The sequence below is a fragment of the Panthera tigris genome, chromosome A1 (assembly GCF_018350195.1).
Source record: "Panthera tigris isolate Pti1 chromosome A1, P.tigris_Pti1_mat1.1, whole genome shotgun sequence".
Lineage (NCBI taxonomy): Eukaryota > Metazoa > Chordata > Mammalia > Carnivora > Felidae > Panthera > Panthera tigris.
In genome coordinates this window covers 76107730-76124598 of record NC_056660.1, presented here as the reverse complement: position 1 = coordinate 76124598, position 16869 = coordinate 76107730, and positions in this window count along the sequence as shown.

Below are 16869 nucleotides of genomic sequence, written 5' to 3'. Positions count from 1 at the left end.
CGGTTCAGACGCGCAGACGTGGGGCTGCTCCTACAGGAACCCGGGTCTCTGCCTTTCAAGGGTCCCCCTTGCGAAGGGAAGAGGACAGATAAGCTCCCGCCGTCTCCCTTCAATATTTCCGAGAAAAATAAGGACGGTGCTAGTCTCGCCTTCACCGCACCCAAGGCATTCCTCCACACTGTGGCCTAAGGGTCAGGAAAAGACTAGAACACGCCATTTGCCGAGAGTGTGTGTGTCCGAGGTTTGCCGTGTATGTCGCAGACAGACACGGGTCTGTTAAAGGCATCTCCTGGACGTGGCCGAGGCACCCTTCCCCGTTTCCAAAGAAGCTATGACCTACCTGGTCCCACCTCGATGGGCCCTTTCTCTCCAGCGCCCTGACCCCCCCTGTGGGGACTGGGGTCTGGTTGCAGACAGTTGCCAGAGCGTGGGAAACGGATCGGAGGCTGTGTATAATGCAGGGAGCAGGACTCATAAACCTCTGTGTGCGGTGACCATTAACGACACAGGGAGAGGCGGCCGTCCACCGAAATGGCAGCGTACCTCACCTCCTGAAGAATGACCTGTAGGGACATACTTTCTCCCTGAGTCACCACCACCTCACAGGCTCGCAAGAGAATGGATTAAAGTCAGATGGCTTTGCATCCCCCTGTGCATTGTTTTTAAGAGCCTCACTTATGCTAACTTGGAGAACAGAGTTTGGAAAAGTGTTTCAAATGTGGCAGCGGAATTTTTTAAGCCAGCCAGGCAGGTACCGTGATTATGACAGTCATTAAGCAGTTTAAAGAGTCTGGTTATGCTTAATAAGGTCGCCCGGCTTTTTATAGGCCCGAACAGAAATCCTTTTCAAGAACCTGTTCTCTGACAGACCATTGTCACCGCTGTTCTCTGTCATGTGTCTTGACTTCAGATTTTTGATGTCTGATTTCTGACATTTTAATGTGAGTACCTCTGGACTTCATCTACATCAGCCCTAAGGTAGGAAGACGGGAGATCTGTGAAGCTCCCTGTTCTTAGGCGGGATGTTTTTTATCGCTTTCCTTCCATTTTATTTTCCTTCGCTTTTTACTTGGGAAAAGCTACACGGAAAAGTTGACAGACCGGAACAGCCAACTCCCGTTTATCTACCATGGAGTTTCGACGGTCAATGTTTTGCACATGCGGGCATGCTCTGTGGACACATAGACACACGCACACACTCCCTGACACACGCAGTTCTTTAGCTGAGGCATTTGAAGGGAGTCACAGACCCCATGACACCTCCTTCCCTCATCTTAGCATCTGAGATAAAGGAATCCGCCTCAAGGAACCATAATGCCGTTATCGATCTTGGGGCAATTAACAAGAATTTCATCATATAATCAGCTAGTCTGTTACCTGTATCTTTTTTAGCTTTTTTTTATTTTGGATGAAAACGGTACTGTACTTGCATCTGATAAAAAGTATGTGTCCTAGAAAAAAATAATAAAGTAAAAATTGAAAAAGGTTATTTCCTTTCCCAGCCCCTTCTCCACTCCTCAAAGTGACCGTCATAAACAGAATCTTGTCTATCTGTTCAGAAAACCATTGTTTGCATGTACTTGCATATAAATGCATGTTTTTAAAAAATTATCTCTATAGAGATTACACTATACACATTAGTCTCCATCATGCCTTTAAAATAAATAATACATCTTTGGGGCGCCTGGGTGGCTCAGTCGGTTAAGCGTCCGACTTCATCTCAGGTCATGATCCCGCGGTCCGTGGGTTCGAGTCGGGCTCTGTGCTGACAGCTCAGAGCCTGGAGCCTGCTTTGGATTCTGTGATTCCTTCTCTCTCTTTCCCTTCCCGCTCACTCTCTTTCTCTCTCTTTCTCTTTCTCTCAAAAATAAAAAGCATTAAAAAAAATTTTTTAATAAAAATAAATAATACATCTTGGAAATCTTTCCTCATTGGCACATTCGAATTTACTTTAAAAAAAAAAAACATATAATATACCACAGTTCATTTAAATCATCACCCGCTAGCCAAGTTTGGTTTTTAGGCTCCTACACGCAATACATCTTGAGTATTTACAGTGGAGCTCATCAGATAATTTATGCGCTCTCCTATTTTCCCCAGCCTCATTGTGGTTAAATTCCAGAGGACAGAGCTCAAACACGGTGGGAGCTCGGTCAGCCTGGGTCCAGAATGACTGAGGGGAGCAGAGGCCCCCACTGATCTGTGCTACTTTCTGGGCTCTAGCGAGAGAACGGAAATTCACACGTTATGACAGGAGATTTGCAGGCTCGTCTGTTGCCCCAGCACGTGCCTACGACCCTACTTTATATGTGCTTAACATCTTACGGTATTTTCCCCAGAAAGGAACATTTTTAGTGGTGGAGCTGCTGTATAAAAGAGATTGCACATCTGGAGTTTTGATAGGTACACCTGGACTACCTTCCAATTTTCTCTCTCCCCTTTTTTAATTTTTTTCTGGTTTAAATATATAACCGCTCCACTCCACGGCCTCTCTTCTCCAGTTTATTTGCGTTTTTTACTCTGTGATGTCCTTTAAAACCTACAAGAGGCAAATGCGATGAAAAAGGTTAGTACCATCTCTTCCGGTTGAGCGTCCGACTTCGGCTCAGGTCATGATCTCGTAGTTCATGAGTTCGAGCCCCACGTCGGGCTCTGTGCTGATAGTGTAGAGTCTGGAGACTGCTTCAGATTCTTAGTCTTCCTCCCTCTCTGCCCCTCCCCTGCTCTCTCTCAAGAATAAATAAATATTTTTAAAAAAATTTTTTAAGAAAATACCATCTCTTTAAGTAACAATTGTTAAGCCACTATATTGCTTTGGTGCCAGGCTTTGGGAATTAAAAATGTCAGAAAGAGAGATAGAGATAGAGAGAGGGGGAGGGGAGGAGAGATGGTGTATATATATATACATCAGTGCTCATTAGTGTATTCGAAACTAATTCGGGGCCCAGGGTGTGCGTGCATTCAGACTCATGGTCTTGAGCTGAGATCACGATGCAGACTTACATTTTGCTTCCAATAGAGAACAGACCGTGGTATAAGCTACTTGCTAGCAGTTATCTTGCAAACTGTACTGAGTATCCAGGATCTAATATCACTTTCTTTTTTTTTTTTTTTTTTTGTTTTTTATTTATTTTTGGGACAGAGAGAGACAGAGCATGAACGGGGGAGGGGCAGAGAGAGAGGGAGACACAGAGTCGGAAACAGGCTCCAGGCTCCGAGCCATCAGCCCAGAGCCTGACGCGGGGCTCGAACTCACGGACTGCGAGATCGTGACCTGGCTGAAGTCGGACGCTTAACCGACTGCGCCACCCAGGCGCCCCTAATATCACTTTCAACTAGTAAGATTTGGGCAGTAATTCCCTCGTGAATTTGGTGTGCTCTGTGACCTGTCTTCGTTTTTACTATGTGCACGTGGAAACAGCTAGAGGTGGCGTTAATCGTTCTATGGAAAAATTGCCAGGGATGGGCTTTGGGTACTGAGGGACCGACTCCCTCGAATGACTCCTCATTTTGCCTAAAATGTGCTGGAAGCTTGGAAGGAGAAACGGAAAAGCAGCAAAGATAAAAAGCTTCTATTGGTGTAGCAACCACAGCCTGGGACTTTAATCTTAGTTTTCCAAAGGAACATATTCTTTTTAGGAAAATAAATGTTGTTTTCTTAAGAAAAACAAAATTGGGGGGAAGGTAAAGAAGTGTTCTAAGAATTACGACTGCCTACTAAAGCCGTTCCATAAATGTTGATTCTCCATTTTAATGTTTATTTATTTATTGAGAGAGAGAGAAAGAGAGAGAGAGAGAGAGAGAGAGAGAGAGAGAGAGAGAGAATCCCAAGCAGACTACACACTGTCAGCACAGAGCTCGATACGGGGCTCAAACTCATGAACTGTGAGATCACCATGTGACTGAACTCAAGAGTCGGATGCTTAACCAACTGAGCCACCCAAGCACCTGATTCTCCATTTTAAAATAACACTTCTTGTACCCAAAGCCAGAGGTCCAGATCTCATGAGGACTGGACAGTGACCCAAGAATCCCTTTTTCCCAGCACGCACGCAAGATTGCTGACAAGTCCATGGCTGATAAGAGCTTGACGTCTTCTGTCTTACGGGCTCAGTCTCTTCAGTTAAAGGAGGTAAACGCTCAAACATAATTCCATGTATCAGATAACAGGGAGCAACGGGTATGAGGAAACATGCCTCTAGTACATTGTTTTTCTGGGACAAGTATTTAGAACGCTGAGAGCCGGGACTAGAACTTGGGGCTGGGACTCCCTACGTCAGGCAGCATGTATGGTTTCCCACCTGGTCTTGGATGGGGCTCAGAAAATCTCCATTTATGGATGGACACCCGCTCTCTCAGCCTCCACGATGCCCATCTGACCCTCACTTGTCCGCACATATTACGGAGGGTTAAGAAATAGAGATTCAGCCAACAGATCAGGGGCGTTGCACAGAGGGGCTGGCGAATGTCTGAGCCCTTAAGAAAAGGGTGCAGCTGTTTTTTGAGTGGGTTTTGGGCACCTCTGCTTCTTCCTCCCTCCCAGCCCTCCAGGCCACGTGTCCCGGGTCCCCCCGAGCTTACATTCTCCTGGCTGGTCCCCTACATCCCATCCCACTGGCATGAACTGCACCCGCTGCAGGCTTCCTGGTTAGTAGACCCCAAATTTCAACGGTCTCATCTGACGAACAGGTTCTAGAGGTTAGAGGGCTTTGCTCAGGAAACATCTGGTTTATTTAACTCGTGCCTCCTGAAGACACTGCCCATTTTTCTTGTTTTCCCCAATAAAATGTCAGCTTATAGCAAGTCAATGCAAAACTATTTTTTTTGGCAATAAAAACTTCTCTGTAACATTCAACCTATGCCTTCCCTGTCCAGATGTAGAACAGGCTTTGGCTGTCGTTTTCTGGAGCAGTAAGGACAAACATGATTGGCTTCTCTTTTCTTCCTTCTTCTTTTTCACGCCGTGAATACTTTCATTTTTTTCGCCTCACGGGCACTGAGAAACTGGACGAGGCTTTTAATTATTTCAGCAAAAGGACACAATCGACAGCTAACGGTTGACGACCATGAAGAGAGAAGATGGAGTCCACTTGTTTCCTGTTAGGCTCTTTCCCTTTCTTGTTGGCCAATTGCCACATGCAGGGAAATAGCTCACGGGGCTTGTGTTCCGTGGATCTGAGCCACAAAAGGTTTCCCCCCAGCATTATCAAAACACGTTAGGAAAGATCCCATTGCAAGAAGAGCAGGCTTGGCCGGCCCCAGCTATCCCCACCCTGAGTTGGGAATCTAATGGGACACACCTCCCTGCCATGTTGCCCAGCACATCTGTCCTGCTCCCTGTGCAAAATCTACAAGCGGTGGCCCTCGTGTTCCATCCAAAGCGCGCAGGGTTTGATGCGTAAAGGGGGTCCTTCAAAAACGCAGTGCTATCACGTCACAGCTTTCACGAGAGATAGCGGACACTGTGCATTTGCGTTGGCGACGGGTGGTGGTGGGAATCCACTCCTGATGCTTACTCACTACAGGTTCTTGAGAAAGCCAATTAACCTCCTGGAACCTCTGCTTCTTCATCAATGAAAAGAGGTCTATTAACACCCACCTTGAAGAGCTGTTGTGAAGCTTCGTGGAAATAGCCTGCGTAAATAGTCCTGAAAGATAATAGGCGCTCAATAATGATCTTTGAACGGTGCTTTTGTACTTTAAGTAGCTGATCTGAAGTCTTGGCTTTGTGATACATTTCACTATGGCCACGCTTGATCCTGGGGTGCTGATTTAAAAAAAAAATTTTTAATGTTTATTTATTTTTGAGAGAGAGAAAGGGGTGCAGCGAGAGAGACACACACACAGAATCCAAAGCAGGCTCCAGGCTCTGAGCTGTCAGCATAGAGCCTGACATGGGGCTTGAACCCACAAACCGTGAGATCATGACCTGAGCTGAAGTCAGACGCTTAACCGACTGAGCCACCCAGGCGCCCTTCTGGGTTGCTGGTTTTTTTTAAATCTTTACCCCCTACTGGACACGTGAAGCGTTAATATTAACGTTACGTTATACATACAGTATCATTAGATGTCTCTTAAACACAGGGAAACCCATTAGAAAGTTTTTCCAGAGTAAAGAAAGAACAAACTTTCTTTGCCCCTCACGGTTATGCCTGTTATTTAAGCAACATCTGCTTCATATTAAGGTGCTACTGAATCGGACCCAAAAGTAAGATCTTGTTCTTCTTGGTTTGTACACTAAGTCAAAATATAATAATATAAAGGTGTGCATCGAATGTATCATTGCTGAGGTTCCCGCTCATACGCTAGTATTCTACATTTGGAGGGGCAGCCAGAGAAGGGAGTGAGGGGTGAGGGGAGGTGTTCACGAACAGCCACCGAGTCCCAGAATGAGTGGGCTGGTGACGGCTTCCGGACGCAACCCCAGGAGTGTGATTCTCGCACATTGGTAGATAGATGACCTGACCGTCCCCACGGTATACTTCCTGAGGGCACAAATTCCCCTCTAACTAAACGCTATCAGCTGAATTGTGTTCCCGCCCAAATTCGGATGTTGAGTCCTAACCCCCAGGACCACAGAATGTGACCATACTTGGAGTCAGGGTCCTCACAGAGGTGACCGGTTTCAAGTGGAGCCATTAGCACGGGCCCGCATCCAACACGACTGGTCCTTATAAGAAGAGGGAATCTGGACACAGACGTGCACGCAGGGAAGACAACGTGAAGACGCGGAGAAAAGAGAGCCGTCTGCAGGTCAGGGACAGAGGCCGAGAACAAACCCTTCCCTCTCAGTCCTCAGAAAGGAGCCAACTCTCACCAACACCTTCACCTCAGTCTTCTAGCCTCCGGAACGGTGAGAAAATACATATCTATTGTTTAGCTGCCCCGTCTCTGGTATTTTGTTACGTCAGCACTCGCCAACTAACACACCAAATATCTCCTGCCATTAGTTATTGGTCTGAAAGACATTCCTAGACTGCTCGTCACCTGCTTCCTATAACATCCCAAGCGGTGAACTTCAGCCAGTATGAGGGAGGGAGACGCTTCAGCAGGAAACCAGGCATGGTGTCGGCCAGGGGCTGGCAGCCGTGTTCCGTGAAGGGCCAGACAGGTAACATGACGGCTTTGTTGGCCATGAGCTCTCTGCTCTCTTCACGATGTACCATGAAGGTGGCTGTGGGCCGCAAGTAATGAACGGGAGAGGCTCCCTCCCAGTAAACTTTACAGAAGCAGGCATGACTGGGGTCTGCAGACTCCTGGAGGAGAGCACATCGCTCAGCTTAGCCCGTTCCGGCCTCTCCATGCCTCTGACTGGTGTGCAACTCTGTAAGGTGTAGACGACTGACGCCATTGCAAGCTCGTCTGAGGACGTGGAAATAAATTCTGCCTGGTAGAGGTAGGGGCTCAGTGCAATTTCCTCCTAGGCTGCGGAAGAGGCTGGCTTTGCCGGAGTCGGCACGTGCGTTATGTTCCTGATGTAAAACTGTGTCTGTCCTTTGTATGATCTTGTGCATCCTACCAGTTCCCTTATTAGTGACAAGTACACTCTTTTTTTTTTTTTTTTTTAAGTGTATTTATTTATTTACTGAGAGAGACTGAGAATCCCAAGCAGGCTCCGTGTTGTCAGCGCAGAGCCCGACTCGGGGCTCAAATTCACGAACCGTGAGATCATGACCTGAGCCGAAATCAAGAGTTGGACGCTTAACCGACTGAGCCACCCCGGTGCCCCTTGAGTACAATCTTTAATGCGTGTCCATTTTCATCCGATTTCATATAATCAGAGTCATGATTCAACCTATTTTGAGAAAATGGTGCTTTCAGTCTGGGGGAGGGGATTACGTTATCCAGGCAGATTAAGACACTGACGATGTTGTCCTACAGAAACACGGAGAAGCCCAAGCGTATGAGGCAGGGAGTAATACAGTTCTGATGGAGCAGACCATTCCTTTGTCTTGGGTTGATGGGTGCTGGGTGGGAACGGGGCAGCCAAAGTGACGCAGAGCTTAGCACAAGCGGCTGGAACTCAACAGACCTCCACCATCACGACAGATGAAACCTTCACTGTTGGTCAACCTTGGGCGTGTCCCATGAGCTCTGCAGTCCTGAGTTTCCCCACCAGAAAATGGGCATGATGGTAGTACCCACAGGAGGTGTGAGAGGAATCAAACGAAATGCCAACGAAAGATTTGCATCTTACTTTCTTTTTTTTTAATTTATTTTTGAGAGAGAGACAGGGTGAGTGGGAGAGGGGCAGAGAGAGAGAGAGAGAGAGAGAGAGAGGGAGACACAGAAGCTGAAGCAGGCTCCAGGCTCTGAGCTGTCAGCACAGAGCCCGACGCGGGGCTTGAACTCACGAGCGTGAGATCATGACCTGAGCTGAAGTCGGTCGCTCAACCGACTGAGCCACCCTGGCACCCCGAGATTTGCAGCTTTCTAAGAGCATGATTAACCCACACGTTAGCTAAGTAAATGCAGGCAGTCATTATTACAGAGACAAGAATGAAGACACACAGAGTTTGCGGGCGTATGTGACAAAGCGAGGAAAGGCTTTGCCCTCCCCCGGAATGTGTCTGGGTAACAGCATCTCGTGTCTAGAGAGGGCTGTCGAGCAGAAAAGTGATGCCATGGCCAGAGGTCCAACATTTTCACATCTCCCAACCTGATAAGAGCCGGGAATTTCCTTGCAGATTTTCTGCCAATGATTCATACTTGCGAATTTTATGCTAACTTGGAAACAAAAACGCCCCGTCATGAAGCCATTGTCGCCAAGTGTTGGGTATGGGGACAGGCCATCTTCTGCACACCCAGCACAGCCGGGGAAACTGCTGAGTCCAGAATGAGCCTGAGAGTCAGATTACCACATCAGGCTGAAACAATAGAGCTCATGAGGCCAGAAGTTTTGTCTTCTTGAGGGTCGCTCTGTATTTCTCAGCTCGGATCTCCGCATCAAGTCCCAAAGCACGCTGGGTAAGACCTACACACTTTGCATGCATCTCTTGGAAGCAATTCTTAATTTTATTTTTTAAACGATTCTGTTCAAATTGGGTTTCCAAAAAAGGTCTGCACACACCAAAAGCAAATTCAGCAAGCAGGCAACGATCTGCAACTGTGCCGACGACTAAGCCAGGAGCAGGAGGGATACAGGAGCAGGAGGGATACAGGATACAGGTGGTTCGGCCAATCACCAAGAGCCTTTCAAACTTCTTGGTGGGCTTGCTTGGGTGCCCAAGGCAGGGTGTAGAGTGGGGACCCTGTTAGGGCTGTTGCTCGGTGAGTGACTCCTACCGAGGCTCGCACACAGCCGCTGTCTCACGGCCAGGAGAGTCAAGGTTACTCTGGGCGGAACGCCCGTGCAGATCTGCTCGGGAAGAACCATCGAGGGAGGAGGGCCAGGCGGCCATGTTGCCAAAGCTGCCCTGTGATTATCCTCCTAAGTGGATCACACGGTGTCTGCGGCTCCACGTCTTGGGGTCTGTGTTTGACTCATGCCATGAAGATAATACGTCCTTTGTTCTCACCACGAAAGGTAGCTGTCACCGTGCTTCAAAGGCAAGGGGACAGGACACCTTAGCTCAGACCTGGATGAGGACGTTGTTGAGAGTTTTCAGGGTCCAGGTAAGGCAGCAAGAGCTCAAACCCTGGAGACGCCGTTGGTCAAGTTCTCTTGAATGTAACCCGGTTTTGTGCCACACTGTGACCTAGCGCACCCTCCCCCGCCGCCCCCCCACCATGCGACTGATACAAGAGTTTCCTGAAACAACATTTACCACCATGGTATGCAATGTCTTCTGGTATTTTGGATACTTCAAAAAAAAAAGAAACAAACTAACTCATTACATTTATTTCACAGTTTTCCCCCAACTTCCTAGGGGTCAAAGCCCACAATCTGAAAGTCACTGAAAGAGGAGGTTTATGATTCCCCAAAGGAGTTCAAGGTCATATGGGCATCAAGTTAAGGTCTCGAAGCAGTTAACAATGCGAGAATGTTCTTGGATCCATGTGGTGATACTTCTTTAAATCTCGCCTCGCGATGAGTACAGCTTTCTAACGGTCTTGGCCTCAGTTTCCCTATCTGTAAAAGCGAGGAACCTAATAGTGAAAATCTCATAGAGTCGTTGTGATGGTTCGAAGGGCTAATAAAGCGCATAAAACAATACTGTCTGTGGCAAGACCGTTAGCTTGCATGTAAGTAAAGATACAGTTTTTATTTATTTTAATTGGGGTATGACTGACACGTAACATGTAACCAGTTTCGGGTATCTAACGTCATGATTCCACATTTGCACATATTGCGAAACAGTTTTTTTCAAGTTTATTTATTTTTCAGAGAGAGAGAGAGAGAACGAGTGGGGGAGGGGCAGAGAGAGAGGGAGACACAGAATCTGAAGCAGGCTCCAGGCCCCCAGCTGTCAGCCCGGGGCCCCACCGGGGGCTCGAACCCACGAACCGTAAGATCATGACCTGAGCCCAAGTCGGACGCTTCCTTAACTGACTGAGCCACCCAGGCGCCCCCACACCAGTTTTTTCAACGAGAATTTACTTTCTTAAAAACCGTACCCGAGACTAAAAGTCTCAGCCATTTTAGGGCAGCCATTAAAAATTGCAATTATAATGCATAAGAGAAAATTAGCAGCCCCCACAGGGTTTGTCTTCATAATCTTTACTGGTTACTTACAACTGACCCCATTTCCGACTAATCTATTATTAGCACAACAAGCCAATGAAGAGAACACCGACAAGGCTTTGTTTATTTTGTAGAAACCGCAAGATCCCCCTCTGTTACGAAGACCTCCCCCACAGACTCAGTCAATGCTGTTCTCTCGAAGACAGCTAGAAGCTCAGTTTCAGGGTGGCTCTTTGTCGCTCTCGCGTGGGGTAGGATGTAGGCCTGTGTCCAGACTCCACCCCCCAGGATGCACTCCAGACGGTGCTTCCATGGGTGGCCGGGACAGGGGAGAAGGAGAGGGGGCACCAGGTGGGACGCAGAGGCCCCAGCGACAGTCCGTTTAGACACAGAACTAAACACACAAGCACGGTCACGGCTGCCGATGGAATGTGGCAGCACAGAAAGGTCGGGAGCAGAACGGGGCTGGACCTGGGCGCTGGCCTGCCCGAGGCTTGCGTCTGTGAGGAGCTGAGGAGTCCCTGGGAAAGGATCTCCGGAAAACCAGAAAGACACAGGGCTCCCCAATTTGATTCAGGCTATGTGCCAAGGTGCCAGGGAGGGGTGATTCAGGCCAGAGCGCTCTGCCCCCAGGGAGTCCCCTGGCCTAGCGTTCACATGCTCCCATCAGAGTCCTGCCTGGACAAGGAACGAAAATCAAAGCAATGTACAAATTAGAAGAGCGATTTTACCGAAATCTCTGTTGCCTGGTGAGAGCACAAGGCCTCACTCCAATTCAGGTCCCACGTGAGGCTCTCCCAGCTTTGGCACCTGCTGTGATGGCCACCGGGACCAGCGGTAGAACCTTCCGTGCTGGGGGCCAATAGCACCAGCGGGCCCACCCCAGACAGCAGCCACAGCGGCCCCACCCTGGGAAGACAGTCACAAGGTGGGGACCTCGCTGGACGCTGGGTCACTCAGCAGCAGCGGGAACCTGTCTTACAATTGGCTGAAGCAAAGGAAGGGAATGGTGACTATCTCCTGGTCGTCCGGAGGAATTTGTTAAATGCACATCACACCATCCTGGAGAACTTCTACAGTCACTCAGGGGGTTTAAAGAAGCTCGAGAGGGAGGTAGTCATGCTAGAGAAATACGGAGTCGTGAGCAGAGCGGGGAACCTGTTTGCCCTAGATTAGCGATCCCAGAAACATGAGTTATCTTTCTCATCGTCCACGGCTGGAGTTCGACACCTGGGCCCATGGGTGGTTTTATGGATATTATCTGGGGATCCTTGAGCCTAAAAAGAAAACAAAACCAAACAAAAACTATATCTTTATTTTCACTAACGTCTAATTGAAACTTACATTTCCTGAAATAAGTCAAAGAAAGGCAAATACCACCTGATCTCTGTTACATGGGAAATAAAGCAAGAACAAAACAAGTTCATAGATACAAAGGGTAGGTTGGTGGGTTGCCAGAGGCTGTGGGTGGGGGTGGGAGAAATGGGTAAAAGGGGTCAAGTAAAAAAAAAAAAAAAGAAACTTAGCATTTCCTTCCATTGTGAATAGAAGCATTCTCATTATCACATGCAAATTTCGGTTGCCGGATGCCTTTATTCTAGCGCCCCTCTCTGTCAGATTGGGTGGGCTTGGTCAGACAGGTGCATTCTAGAGAGATGGCTTCATCAAGGAGCAGGTAACAGGAGTTCTGGTGGCCAGGAGTCAGGCTCCAGGAGAGGAGTCAAAGCAGGAAGGAAAGTTGAGAATAAGAAATGGGGACAAAGGCCAGGGAGTCCAGTGGTGTCTGGGAACCGGAAGTCAGAATGAGAAGTGCACCAGGAGTCTGGGCTTTGTAAAAGGATGTGGGTGCCCCTACCTGGTCAGTTCCCACGGCCTTGGGCGCAGTGACTCAGGCCGGGCGGGGCGCCTTCCCAGGTGACACCCGACTGATCGCCAGCCGCAAAGCCATGCCTCATCTCTGTGACAGGCACTCGCCTTCGTGAGGGGGAAGCTAGGTTCCCCGTGTTCAAGAAGATTGCTTCATAGCCCAGGAGGCATGAGTTCTGGGCCCAGGACAGGCAGTGAAGGAGGGATTCCTGAGCAATTTTTGAGCCGAGAACTCCGTCAGCAATCGGTGAAGCCTGAGGAGCCTGACCCACAACAGTATTTTAAAACCCATGACATAAAATACACAGAGGACAAAAATATCGAATCACCACGACGTACACCTGAAAATAACAGGATGATGTAAAATTATAGAATAAGTTAATATCTTACGATTAAAAATAAAATAAAATACGCAGGACACCAAAAAAAAAACACAACCAATTATACTGAAACTGAGTTATCAAGGGAAACCAAGTATCGTGAAATACGGTCATCTGAATACTGGACACACATTCTTCTAGAGAGACGATGGGTTTGCCTGCTTTTCCCAAGGTAGTATGATGCTTTCGGGGGGAGGTTTCACTGATGCCGCTAATGCACGTAGCAGAGGCCAACAGTCCAGTCCCCGAGTCAGAAACTACGAGGAGGAAAGTCACGGGGTGGCAATATGACAACGTGGCCCAGACGCGTCGTTTGGTGACGCGTAGGGGCTTTGCCGTCAGACTGGCTGCGGGGATCCCGGCTCGACCACCGCTCCCTGTGACCAGAGGTGAGCCCCTCCCCGCCCACCAGCCTCAGTTTCTGCTCTTGTCGTAGCAGACCCCTGCGAGACTTCGGCGGAGAGCTCAAGGCCACACCTTGAGGCACCGGGCACAGGACTGAGCACATGCTACAGGCCCATCCGGTCTTACTGCTCTGTCTGTATGCAGGTAACTGAGCTGACATGAGCAAGATTGGAAGGAAGGGGGTTGTCACGCTCCTGAAATCCTCTGTGGCCGCCCTACGGAAATGCACTGAACAACCATGTCAGAGTATTCGTAACGAGGACATCGGCATGCATCAGGGGCCTTTAGGACACAGAGAGTTTCAGGAAGGACGCCCAGTAAATGTCAGAGACCCAAGGGGGCCGGCATGGCCCCGGATCCTGGGAGCGCACAGAAACACTTGGGCACGGAGTGCAACAACGCAGGGCACAGCGGAAACCGCGTGGCTATGGGCATCCCTGGAAATTGGAGAAATTTTATTTTTCAATGAAAAGGTTTGCTCTGGGGACGGGGGCAAAAAGGAGGCTTGTGAAGATAATGCGTTAACCATTTCTTGTTAAATTCACGTTAATATATTCAAAGCAAGAGTGTTTTCATTGGACTTTCCTCAAAACAATTCATAAAATGTTTAGAAGCTGGGCACAAACAGTGGGGAATGAACTGGAAGGGGCGGGGTGGGGGGGCGCCTGCCCTGCTCAGCTCTTGCTTTCTGATATTCATGGGGCTGAGCCATCTGAGAACAGCAACAGCGTTAAGATAGGGTGAGATGCGGCGGGATCCTTATTGTTTATTTGTCTGTGTTCATTGCTGTAATCAAGAACAAAGTTGGGGGGCTGAGCCTACCCGGCTTTAGGGCTCCCTATGAGCCACAGTAATCGAGGCTCGGATGTCAGGGAAAGAGTAGACAAAACGGCCAGTGGGACAGAATACACAGCCCATACAGTACAGCCGACTGCACGCTGACAGAGCAAAGACCATATGGTGGAGAAATGACAGGCTTTCGCCAAAGAACACGAGAACAGCTGGACACTCACATGCACGACAACGAATCTAGACACAGACCTTACGCCTTTTTTAAAAAAAAATGACTTGGAATGGGTCACAGACATCAATGTAAAATGCAAAAGTATGAACTGCTTAGAGATAACAGGAGGAAACCTGGACAACCTTGGGTTTGTCCGGGATGTTTTAGATACAGAACCAAGGGTGCAATTCATAACAGAAAGAACTGACAAGGGGGATGACACTAAAATGGAAAAGTTCTGCTATGTGAAGGACAGTGTCAGGAGCGTGAACAGGCAGGGCGCAGACTGGGAGCAAACCTTTGCAAAAGACACATCTCCTAATGGACTGTTATCCGGGCTGTAGAAATCCCTCCACCTTGCCCTCAAATTTGCTCTGAAACTAAAACTACTTTTTTTTTTAATTTTTTTTTTCAACGTTTTTTATTTATTTTTGGGACAGAGAGAGACAGAGCATGAACGGGGGAGGGGCAGAGAGAGAGGGAGACACAGAATCGGAAACAGGCTCCAGGCTCCGAGCCGTCAGCCCAGAGCCTGACGCAGGGCTCGAACTCACAGACCGCGAGATAGTGACCTGGCTGAAGTCGGACGCTTAACCGACTGCGCCACCCAGGCGCCCCTAAAACTACTTTTTAAAAAAATATTTATTTATTTATTTTGAGAGAGAGAGAGACAGAGAGGGAGACAGAGACACCGTCAGCAGGGGAGGGGCAGAGAGAGAGGAAGAGTTTCCCAAGCAGGTTCCTCGCTGTCGCCACAGAGCCCGACGAGGGGCTCGAAACTACGAACCACGAGATCATGACCTGAGCCGAAATCAAGAGTCACATGCTTAACAGACTGAGCCACTCAGGTGCCCCAAAACTACTTAAAAAAAAAAATTTCTAAAGCACAAAACAAAATAGAACTTCTGTTTTGTCCTGCAACATTCTCCTTGAAATTTCCTTATTTCTGCCCGTGGTTTTAAAATTCTTATAATCATCCAGGCTCAAAACTGTAATAAAAAAACCAGCACCGGGAAGCAAACACGCGTCCGAAATGTGGGACCTTCTACAGGCAAAGTGATGGGATTTCCACACGAGTCAAGAATTTGAAGAAAGCAGGCACACAAACGAAAAACCCCATGATGACGAGTCCTAACAGCCAAATGTAATGCAGTGACCTTGTTTGGGTCTTGATTTGAACCACTCCACTGTAAAAGGACATTTTGGGGACAGTTGGGGAAACTGGTTTATGGACAAGGGAGGCAGTCGATGACGCAAGAGGCTGTTGTTTATTTTGTGGGGTGTCGTAATGGCACTGTTGTCCCATAAGGCATCGGCGTGCCTGTCAGACTCAAAAGTACGGCAATGTGCTTTTCTGGATTTCGTATAAAATACATGAGCACAGAAAAAAAAAAAAAGTACAGACAAAGCAAATATGACAAAATCTTGATAATTAGTAAATTCTGTGATGACTCTGGGGGCTCCTTGCACTATTCTACCTTTGCATATGTACGAAATGTCATATAATAAGTGAAAACATTCTTCCTTGATTTTTCCCTTTATTCAGATATTTCCTATGTTCTAGCAAGTCTGACGTCCTAAAAACTTGGCAACCTGTTCCTGCCTTTCCCCGTTCAGCCGGGTGCCCCGGTTCTGTCTCCCCGGCTTGTCTGGGCTCCTCTGCCCCCCACCTATCCCGCACCCCCACCTGACCGCCCAGTAAACCCCAGCGAGGCTCGTGCCACTGTCCTCTTCCAAAGAATAAAAACAAACCTCAAAGCCAATCAATCAAACAGAGACTTATTTTCTGCATGTTGGGGGTTTCTGAAGGAAAACATGAAATCCGTGTTTGTATGTAGAACCTGGAGGGAAAATCTGGCCTTTACTCAAATACGCGGAGCGCTCGCCAGTCTTAAACTTAAGCGCTACTACTCTTGAACTTTCTGCTTTCCACCTTTGAATTCTTCAGTTCTTTTAAAATTTTCTTTAATGTTTATTTACTTAAGCACGGAACCTGATGCGGGGCTCGAACTCACAAACTGCAAGATCATGACCTGAGCTGAAGTGGGACACTCAATCCACTGAGCCACCCAGGTGCCCCTTAAATTCTTCAGTCTGTTGGCAAAATGAAGACCTGAATACTCATGCATGGCTTTGATCCGTGCAAGGCCCACCCCGTGCCCAGCGTCTTCTTCATGCTCATGGCGGCCCATCACGGGACGGATCCCTCTACCTTCCCCAGGGCTCTGTCTCTGCAGGCAGCCTGTAGAAGGTATCACCTTGAGAGCTGAATGCTGGGCTTCAAAAGCCCCGTTTGCCCCAAGTCAGAAATATGAGTTTCTCCGTATATTATTCTAGGACCGGCTTCCGCCCTGACATGGGATCAGTAATTATTATCAAAGTGATCCCTCCTCAGTAAAATCTCGTGTTGTGGCTATGCCCTAACCGTGGCAGCTGCCAAGGGCTGGACCGTGGCCGGCAGGTGGATTTCAGTGAAGGGCTCCGTGCTTTGCAGAGATAAAGCCCTGTGCCCAGACTGGATTTCCAGAAGCACCTGTGAATTCTGCCCACACACCTGCAGGGAATAGGTGTTTCCTCTACGGGATGAGAGG